We start from the raw sequence: 11,293 nt of genomic DNA on the forward strand, positions 1-11,293 counted from the left end.
AGGAAATGGACGACGAATTCGAGACAGACAGCAAGGAAAAAGACAAGCAATAAGATCGATCCCGATCACACAACAACACGAACGGCTCCGTTTAGCTTTACGAGCCACCAAGTAATAAAAGTCCATATTACACCAACAACATCGAAGCAACAACTTCTCTTCATTTTACAACTAATTTAGTTCGGCTTCTAAGTGAATACACGTTCATTTGTTACTGTTTTAATTTGCTGAGAAAATTCTTTTTATCAAAAATACTCAGCTATAAGCCGAGACCCCTTCTACGGCTTCAAATTTGCCCAAATTGAGTGAGGATTTGTGTAAAAGTCGCTCGGCTTATAGCTGAATAAGTACAGTATACTTTAAGTATACACAGTATGTACCTGAAGTATACTACACTGGGTATACTAGAGGTATACTACATGTATACTTTTAGTATACACTTGATGTATACTTTTTGTAGTAGTAATTTGGAACAACTTGAAGTATACAAAAGGTATACCTCAAAAAAAAAAAACAGTAAATGCACTAGCAGATTTTGTAACCAGAAAACACCACAAAAAGTATACATTTTGTATACATATACACAAAGTATACTTATTGCAGGACTGAGGCCTTTGTCAGTGTTGTTGCCATCAGGGTATACATTTTGTATACCTTTGTATAACATGGAGAAATACAATAGCAATAGCAAACACAAATGTCATCATAACTGACTGCTGACAGAAATTTATTTTCATTAGATAGACTGAAACCATACTCTTCGTTTTAAAATTATGTGAAATAAAAATAATGTACAAAAATGCTGTAGCATTCAAGAATATCATACAAATTTTACTAATTATAACAATTCTACATGTATAACTATTGCAGGATCCAAGGAAACAATCTTGCAATAGTTATCTTGTCAAAAAATTTTACAATGAATTAATCATTGTGAAAACACTTGAATCAGGGTCAAGTTGCTTGCCAATCTCTTTTCAGTATAAAATACATTGTATGACATTATTTTAAAAACGAAAAAAAGGTCATTGGAAAGGAAGTGCCATGAGTTTCCAAACCTCATAAAATTGAAACTTTGGTACAAGTATGAATCAACTTATAAAGTGAGAGAACCCTACCACAAAACAGCAAAGAACATGAAAACCACACTTAAATGTAAACTTGTCACAAATGACCAGAAGGAACAAATATACTGTTGAATTCAAACCTGGCAGTGGAAATCCATCACCTTGTTTATGGACACATCTTGTTTCATATCAAGATTAAATTGCAGTGTCCGAATCCTTCAGTTTGCAATGACAAATGCAAATGTAAAAAACCACTTTATTATACCTTGATGAATGTTCTGACACCTAACAAGAAGCTTGTTATTGCTAATGATATTTACAGTGGTGCTACTGTTCCTCATTTGGTTCCAGTCATGAGGAGTGACAATTGTATCACTGCCATTCCAGTGGAGGACATTGTTCAATTATGCTCTTACGTTGACTGTGGATATGCTAGTACTTCCTTTGTGGGAATTTTTCCTAATCAGTATGAAAAGGACTGAAATTTTTACATACATGTAATAGGCCTGCATGGGGCTGTTTAACAAGGGCGAAATGGATTGACGTCTCAGCCACAACCATGTATCAAGGTTCACCCCCTTGTAGAACCAGACACTATGTGTAATCTATGTAAATCCTATGTAACGATCATATGTTGATATACATATATTTGATATAGAGGCCTTATTCAAAGCCTATGTTATACATATGCCTCATCTATATATTTTGAAAGGAAATGCTATGTTTTAGCTAGTCAAATGGAACCTTTACATAGCATATGTAAAGGCTATGTTATGGGGTTTTTTGTGTCCAAAAATAAAAATAGTTTCAACATAGTTTCTACATAGATTCGAAACAGAAAATACACAACACATACATAATTATCCTGCTCCTATAAAATAATATTCCAGCAAATCAGAAATGTCCTGGAAACTACAAGAAATCCATTGTAGTCAAGCTATTGACAGTTATTAGCATAGCTCACAGACAAAAAAAAAATAGACTACAGATTTCAAAGCAGTTACATTTTTTTATTGCATGAACCTAAACATTTAATTCATACCAAAATCTTTTGATTGAGTTTTTGTTTTAAATTTAGAAACAAAAAAAGCCTTAAAACATTTCAGATAAACCACTGAACTATAACAAACTTGTCCTGCAAGGAGAGATCCCCAAATACATCAAACCATAACTGGTTCAGGAGGCAGTATTGGCTGCTAAGCATTTTTGTCTGCTGTAAAGGATCTTATTTCCTTGCTGTCTCTTTATACTCTTTCATGGCAACTAAAAAAAATACAGTACATACACTTCAATGATGCATGTAGTGATTCCTTTAAATCACTGATCATTTTTATTACAATTAAAGTGTGTGAAGAGTAGACTCATGAATTTGGGTCTCTACTTGCAAACGTCCATAACAGCTTTCTCAGGCATTTTCTGCATTGATTTAGTGACAGAAATTAGCATTTTTACGACAAGGAATCAATTGTGAATCGTAAACATGGAACTTGCCGTATGAGAACTTTTTTTCCAAATCATTTGCTTCACCATTTGATCTAACTTCATTATTCTTGTAAGGGTTTACCAATTCTTTTTACAGGGCTATAGCATTTAAGCCAAATTGAGTCTCCGAACTTCACAAATTGACTCGAAGGTGTGAAAATGTGAATTCTACATGCATGTAAATCGTTCCTCATTTTGAAGACAATAAGGCATCAAATCAAATGTTATTCCCACAACAACAACGCTTACCTTTTAACTTGAGTTGTTGTGAGTATTTCCTTGCCTGGATCAGCATTTAAAGAGTAAAACTAACCAAAAAATCGTCACCACAAAAGCGTGATCGTAGATGAAACGTTTAAATACAACCGCGCAAAACCTGCAAGAGCTGGACGTTGGTTACCGCTGACTGCTGACCAAAACGAAAAAGGACTCACTAGTTTCCAGTCCTAGCCCTTACGTGTTGTCCAAGGTGGCGGGACAGCGCTGAAAAATGACTGCGCATGTGCGAAGTTTGAAACAAACAATGCAAGATTCCGCGCGATTGTGATGAATGGTTCTGCGAAGTTAGTTCGTGTAAAAGCGAAGAGAATGGCTTTTATTGTCCAGCAGAAACGCGTTCATTTTCCAATCTTTGTTCGTAGCAACGTCAGCAGGACACTTTGAAATTCATAGGTCCATTCTTTTCACCGGGAAATCTTTGACAATACAACAAAAACGGTTTATGTTTTGCGCTACCTCGAGCACATATGGATGTGAGCGCATTCAACTGCCATTAAGTTGCTTCACGTCATCTGGTTTTCTTCTGAGGGAAAATCCAATAATTAATGGAATTAAGAGCAGTAGTTCCAGTATAGGTAAGTCGAAAATTCACTTTTAATGATTTTAACGATGAAAAACAATTTTTTTGATATGAACATGTAAACTTTAGCCAAATACTTGCTGCTTATGTTAACTCAATCACACAAAACTCTTTGAAACATGTACTGGTCTGTCAAGAAAAATGACAGGAATTATGAAACAAAAACTAAAAGTTCTACCTGGATATTTAGTCGGTACTCGCTCGATGAATTGTCTGATATATTGGCTTACAGCATCTTAGACGTTGGTTGTAATTATTTACTGTAGCTCTGACTCCGGCGCATTCATTCACGTGCACTTTACTTGAGAAAACCAGATATCCATGTAGGGGTACATGTAAATGGGTTTTGAAAGAAAAATCAGAATTTAACAGATGTTACAGTTCCCAGGTTATGAGGGATCCTGCTCACAGCCTTAAACCAAGACAGCAATTCCCATGCTGCATTAGCTGGAGCCAAGGCCAAAAATGCTCCACTGGTTCCATGGAAATGGCTGTCAAAGAGAATAATTCCTTGCTGTGTTGGAATAAAGGCCACTGTTTTGTTATTGATAACATAGATGCAAGCAGTATTGTTGATATTACGAGCTTGATCAAAATAATGTGGCAAGCATGCAGATGGTACTGGCTCTTTGTTTATGCTGCAAGGTAATTCAGCAGAGATAGTGATGCCTGTAAGAGCTCTAGTTTGCCCCATGTTTAAGGCAGCTTCACGAACACCATAGAACTGCCCAGGGTTCCTAGTAAATTTGTCATAAAATTGCTGGCCAATCATAATGGCTGCAAGAACTCTGTACACCCATGTGTTGCTCAGAGGTTGACTAACAGTGAGAGATTCAGGTGAGCTAAAATACAGTTTGCTGAATGTAAGGGCAATAAAAGGACATGCATTGCTTGCTAGTCTTCCATTCAATGTAGACTGGGAATATTGTGGTGGGAAGTGCCAGCTTGTTATTTGGTGAGACCTGACAGGATGTACATGTATAGATAGCTGTTGAACAAGAGAGTGTGAGAGGATTGTTGAGGACTGTGACTGGGAATGAGCATAGGATGCTTGTGCATTAGGGTGTTGTGGCTGATCAATGTCTCCAATAGCTGCAAGTGTGCAATCTACTTTCTGTTCCCAAAATTCAGAGGTGTAGTATTGTCGTGCATTGATATCATTTGGGGCATTCATGGTTACATTTTCTGTATTGTCTTCTGTCTCAGAGTTGCTCGAGTCACTATCTGATTCCACGCTGCCATTTTTTAACAATCCTTCATTGAACTGGTGAATTTTTTTTGTTATCATTTCTTTCAAAGGTTCTTTGCAAATACTGCAACAATAATCAGCTGGTAAACATGATGCATGAAAGGTGTGGTAGCAAGCAAGACTTCGCAGAACTTCGCAGAAGTTTGTGAGAAATCCACTTGTTGCTAACGTCTTGGCAACTTTTTCAATAGCTGTAGCATCGTCACAGCTTTGAGTGTGAGCTCTCAAAAGAGAATGCCATATTTCTATCTTTTTTTCCACAAATAAGAAAAGCCACTGTTTTTTGCATTGCCAGTAGTTGGGTAAAGAAGCTTTTTGGTAGTCACAGTCACTTAGGAAAGATAAAGTAGATTTGTCATAATGCTTCCTATGCCAAATATTGAACAGTATAGCCATCTGAGCCATGACAGACATGTACAGTTCCAAGTCACCAGTCCTAAATATTTGGTACTGGAAATACACCAGTGGAATGACATCTTCAAGTAAAAATAGTGTTGAAACAAACTCGTAACTCTTGCATAGACCAAACTTGTTAAGCACCTTTTCACGCACCATTAGCCAACCCAGTAAAGCTGCAGTCACACACAGAGATGATTGGTGTGGCTTAGGCCTGTTTGGTAGAATTCCCCCAAACAACTAGGAGAACATTTTATTAAAAAAATGTTTCAATATAACAAGGAGCAAGGAGCAAGGATGGCACAGTCGGTTAGTGCGCGGCCTTGGTGCAAGAGGTCCTGAGTTCGATTCCCGGATCTCGCATCCTTGTTTCAACTTCTTTCCTTTCCGTGTAGCTAAGTAGCTTTAAATACCCGTAAAACGGAGCACTGATGGGGAGGGGGGAGTAAAATGAGCACACCGTCGACCTCAGGTTTGTCAGTTGAATTACTGTTATGAGTTATCGACGTTAAATATGGTTGCTTTACTTTACTTTACTTTAACAGTATCTTCTACTGCATTCAGAGAAACATGAAACTGCCCTTGTTCTGGAATAATTGATCCATATTTTCCACTGCAATTGTTTGCAATTAGTTTTTTTGGGTAATACCATCCAGGCCAGTCTGCTGGGAAGGGCAATAGATTTTTCTGTAGGTACATTTGGATGTTGGGATATTTTGTCAAGATGTGATCTATAGATTCCTTGTAGTGTTTCAGGCTTTTTAAGTCTTGCTCCCATTCCTCCAAAAGCTGGCATGTTTGTAGAGTTTCAAGATCTTCATCAATTGGCTGATTGTATACCCTGGGAAACATACATGTACAAAAAAATCTCAAAATAGCATTGCAGGTTCCAAGGTGTTGTGGATATGAATGTGTAAAAATAGTAGAATATTTTTATAATTTGACACATGTAATTCTTAATAATAATGGTGTAAATAAAATATGTAATAGATATATATCATGTGCTAATAATCGTGAAAATGCATCTTTTTACTTGTGAGTGAAACTCAGTTTTGAAAGAAGGGTAGTTCTGGTATACCTTAAATTTTTCACCAGTTTGTGGAAATTGCCAGGATTTAAATTTTTCATTTCAACTGGAAGCTGATCAATGAAATGGTTTTTCATGTCTTGCAGCCCTTTGGTAATAAGCTTTACAATGGCATCAACGTCTGCTCCCCCAAGACAACACTTGTTTTCTCCCCTGATGGTTACAGTGACTTGTCGGTGTGGGCTTACATAGTTCTTTTTTATTGCAGGGATTCTTGGATGTATGTCCACCATGGAAGATGCCATGTCTTTTTGAGGTCAGTAGGGACATGCTTAGTGTGGATGTTATGATAATCATCCAAGAAGGTGACCATGAAGTAGTCATGCTGAAAGCCAAAAAAGATTTTAATCCATGACATTTAACTACACTGAATAATTATTTTTATTATTTGTCTGAAAAGATCATAATACTGTATTTTTATGTCTAAAGTACAAAGTTCTTACATTGCATGGTGTAAACTTGTTTTGGCATGTGGTAGCATTACTTACTGCAAGAGCTTGTTGTATTTGCTCAGAAACATGAACGTTGTGGTCTTTGGACATGGTTTTCTTCATGTTCTGTACTGTCCTTGGATTCACCGAGTATCCTAAAACTGGTCCAGGTGATAAGCCCTGTAAGGACAGTCCACTAAGGGATGAATAAATTCCACTGTCTTTTAGAAGTTGACATGTCTTCTGTGACCTGAAATTGGCACAGTATTGCAGTCTGTATTACTGTCATAACAAGTCATGTTTACAATAATCCATCTCTATACAGTTTGATATTGTAAATCACAAAAAGCACCATTGAGTTGTATCATTTCGGTTAACTAGACCCATTATTTAAGTAACAATTCTGCATTTATCCATCAAAGCCCAAAAATAAACTAAAAAGTTGAATACAAACCTGAAGTATGCCAAAATGTGTAATAGTGGCACTGTTCGTTGTCTTTGCAGGGACTCCCTCTCTTGGGATACCCTCTGGTTGTCACGTGTTATTGAACTCAGCAGCAGGTCAAATAGTCCAGGGGAGTTTTTTTCACAGAATTCTCTCATTACTGTTGGATCATACAGGGGTACTTGTGGCTGGGTCTCATAATAGTGGAACATAGCAGTTTGACACTTGCTAACCAACTGGTCAAATGTAAATTCTGGAAATTGTAATGTACATAAAATTTATTATAAAGTTAAGAGCTGACAATACCTCTCGAACTTGAAACTACAATAACTTCTGTAGTTATATTTTTTTTGCAATGTACATTCTCTTTGGAGGTAATTTTATACCTGAAGTAGTTTCCTTTCCTTGCAGGGTTGTCTGGCTGTCACTGATGTGAATCTTTGATGCTGTATTGACCTACAAATAAAAGATCAATACGATTTTTTATAGGCAATCATGTCTGTCTCTTTGTAATCGTTCCTTTTAGTTAGTGTATGAAATCTATTCGTTATTATTGTTATCATTTATTTTCGTATTTTTGTCATTTTTCGTTTTTTTATTTTATCATACCTGTCTATTTCCACACGATTCTGTAGAGATTTTATTGGCTACAGACAAATGAGAGGTTTCAGTCTGTCTCTGAAAGTAAAAGATATAAAAAAAACTTGACATCACAAGATTGTGGTTTGTAAAAGTTATTTGATGAGGAAGAATTGTTTCCTGTAACCGTTCATTAAATCTGTGGGATTTGCCTGCACTTTGGCATTTGAGAAAAAAAAATGTGTATGCATTTTAGTAGGCCTACTCCCTTGCAATTTAAATTAAACATTAAAAAAACATGTAGCTCATTCAATCATTACCTTTTTCGGAGGACTATAATCTTGTTCATTTTTGAACAGCTCATCTGCGGATTTCCTGCAGCTGGTGCACCATCTGACACCAGGACGGTAGCCACGCACTGTTTGCCCGATCCAATCGAATATTTTGTAGAATCTCTCCGGTATGTTTTGATGATGAAGCTCCTTTGAGTGCCCAGGAAGTGGACATGCACAGAATTTATTTGATTCGCGGTAAATTCTGGTCCAGTGTAGGGTGCATGCCCAAGCATCTGTCGTACCACCAACGTACCTCGCTATTGCGATATTTAACTTTCTTATTTTCCCTTTACATTCTTCTCCTGTTCTGGTTTTTTTATGAAACCAGCATGTTCGCCCACCGGAACTTCCCTTCAACCACACGCACATAAACAACACAACCCGCCCAAGCAGCATTTTCGCGGCAAGAAACCCAACTTCGTAGTCAGCTTTCTACCAGTGTTCAGAAATGAAACTATTGTGTTCAAGAGATATTTTGTGTAACTGTTTCTGGACAGTCTTCAGAGTGAAGTCCAAGCTTATCCTTGCAAAATGGGTCTTATCCCAGGTGGAAAACCTCGGCGCTTTTCAGTTTTTTTAAAAATGCCGCCATTTTACATATATGTTGCTATGGATTCACATTGTCTTTCCCAGTCTCTCACGCGCGAGCTCGTGACCTGTGCAGTCATTTTTCAGCGCTGTCAGGTGGCGGAGGATGATAATCTTTTTATGGATTCATTTTAAATGAGATTCGAAAGATACTGGAGTTCATTGAAAGAATTAAGTGCTGACTTGGAGTGTGTAATTTTCAAGAGTAATGCATCATGTTCCTTTTGGAATAAGGCCGATTATGAGACTCAGAGAGCAAGGTAATCCGTTGACTGGTATTTCTCACAATCTATTGAATACATCGGAATAAAAGCTTTCTTTTTCATTTCTCCGTGTACAGAGTGATTTTATGTTCAAAGTTTGGAGCCTTTAAAGGACATTTTTTAAGCAAAATACATGTATTACGAAGAGTGAATTAACTCGAAAGATATCATATTCACATTGGCATTCTTTGAATAAGACCAAACCTTGTTAAATGTTATACATTGTATATGTATTGAAGGTTGAAGTTGAAGTCATTTTTTCAAGGCACTAGTAGATGAAATCAAGTCCTAAAAGGGCACGTAAACTTTGATTGTTGTCTCACTGGCACATTCAGTGCTATTGCACAAAATTCTCAAGAATTTCAACTCACTCAAGTGACCCTCAAGTTGAATTATTGCGGTAGCCTCGCAGCTCCTACAAGGTCTCACCTGATTGGAGACCACCCTTGAGGTTTAACAAAAGAACAAATAACAGTAACAATGGCCCTTTTGTTTTAGGCCTAGGGTAACAGAAACAATGGCCCTTTTGTTTTAGGCCAAGGGTCCATTGTTTCTGTTATTTGTTCTTTCGTTAAACCTCAAGGGTGGTCTCCAATCAGGTGAGACCTTGTAAGAGCTGCGAGGTGACCCAATTATTGATTGGAATTCCTAGTGCAAAGTGCCCTTTTAGCTTTCAATTCCCAAAAACTTCCAAGAGTTCCAACTCACTGAGTTTTGCTGATGGCATGATTTGGAAATCCTAGGAATTTACTTAATTTCTATGTTAAACAACGTACAGTAGGAAATAGATGTAGTAGGTAAAGTCTATGTGGATTTTTATTCCTGTTTTTTTTCTTTTAGTGATGGCTATGTAAAGACTATTATTTATTTTTTTTACCCGAAGGCATAGTAAATATATACAGCAGGCCTTTGCTTTTACATAGGAAATAGATACCAGTATGTAGAGTCTATGTAAAGTTTTACTCGTAACTCCTGGTTTGTTTTAGTTGGTGCAGTACAGGTCCAAAAAGTAGGCAATAGATAGCAGTATATTAAGTCTATGTAAGGTTTTTTCATGTTTTTTGTTTAGTAAGTGCTATGTAAAAACTATTTTACCCCAAGACATGGTAAATAAAGTATATAGCAAGCCTTTGCTTTAACATAAGAAATAGATAGCAGTATGTAAAGTATATGGAAATGTTACACTCCTGGTTGTTTATGTGGGTGCAATATGTAAAAACTATTTCATCCCAATACATAGCAAATGCATAGGAAGCCATAGGAAATAGATCGCAGTATGTAAAAGCAATGTAAACTTTTCTTCATTTGATGTGCTATGTGAAAACTATGCTTTACAATCACATACCAAAAGCATAGTATGCATTTTACTATGTACGTGAAAAGTATACTTGGACTTCAGATAACATAGTCAATATATAGCTATTTAAAAACTATGTGAAGATTTTCAATGGTGTTTATATAGCTATTTGAGAGCTATGTGACCTTTAAATAGTATTGCAATAGTAATGGCTTATGCTTTACACAGACTGAACTATGTAATGTAGCAAGTGACATAGTTATTACATAGTAAGGAGCAGGAAACAGCCTTTATATAGCTCTACATAGTTATGTGATAAACTTTACATAGCATTTTACATATGTCTGGTTCTACAAGGTGGCCTTCTAACTAAATTGCTGTAAGACTGGTTAACATTTACAACTTGACATAAAATTTCTAGAGCCTAAGATCAATGTTTTACACATGCACCTACTCATAACTGAGATTTTATGGTAATGATATCAAAGTGTATCATTGAAAAAATTGTATTGTCATCAATATCAGTTGCAAATTCAGACAGTTTTAGCAATGTAGGCAGTAAATATACCTCATGTTGAAAACCAAGTACATCGCATGGCTTAGATGTATACACGAAGTATACGTTACTCTTGATGTTAAGTTACATTTTGGTATTTGGGACAATCATTGTATACAAAAATTATACACTAAAGTCTTAATGCAGCTGTAATGTATACATGAAGTATACATCACAGAATTAATGAGGGTGTGTAGTATACACACAGTATACATCAGAGCCCTGATGCAATGGTGATATATACAAATAGTATACATCAGTCTTAAATGGCAAGATGAAATTTTGCATGATGTATATTTGATGTATACTAAATATATACACCACAACAGTGAGGTACAAACGGTGTATACTCTTTGTATACAAACAGTATACTAACCATGCTTCAATTTTGATAAGGGAGGTTTCCTGGTTCATGGTTTCATAGTTTTACGTGTTTCGAGGTATCTTAGGTTTCGCGGTGTCAATGGTTTCAAGGTTTCATAGGTTTCGGGGTGTCAATGGTTTCATGGTTTCATAGGTTTCGTGGTTTCATGGTTTCTAGTGTTTCGTGGTGTCAATAGTTTCATGGTTTCATAGGTTTCATGGTGTCAATGGTTTCATGGTTTCATATTTTCATAGTTTCATGTGTTTCGTGGTTTCATAGGATTCGTGGTGTCAAT

At 36.5% G+C, this 11,293-nt stretch overlaps 1 pseudogene; it reads right to left on the minus strand.

Annotated features, from left to right (window-relative positions):
• Positions 1 to 3,412: 3,412 nt before the first annotated feature.
• LOC137977289 (uncharacterized) lies at positions 3,413 to 6,109 on the minus strand (annotated as a pseudogene).
• Between the last annotated feature and the right edge of the window lie 5,184 nt (positions 6,110 to 11,293).

This window comes from Montipora foliosa, chromosome 11 (assembly GCF_036669935.1).
Source record: "Montipora foliosa isolate CH-2021 chromosome 11, ASM3666993v2, whole genome shotgun sequence".
Classification (NCBI taxonomy): domain Eukaryota; kingdom Metazoa; phylum Cnidaria; class Anthozoa; order Scleractinia; family Acroporidae; genus Montipora; species Montipora foliosa.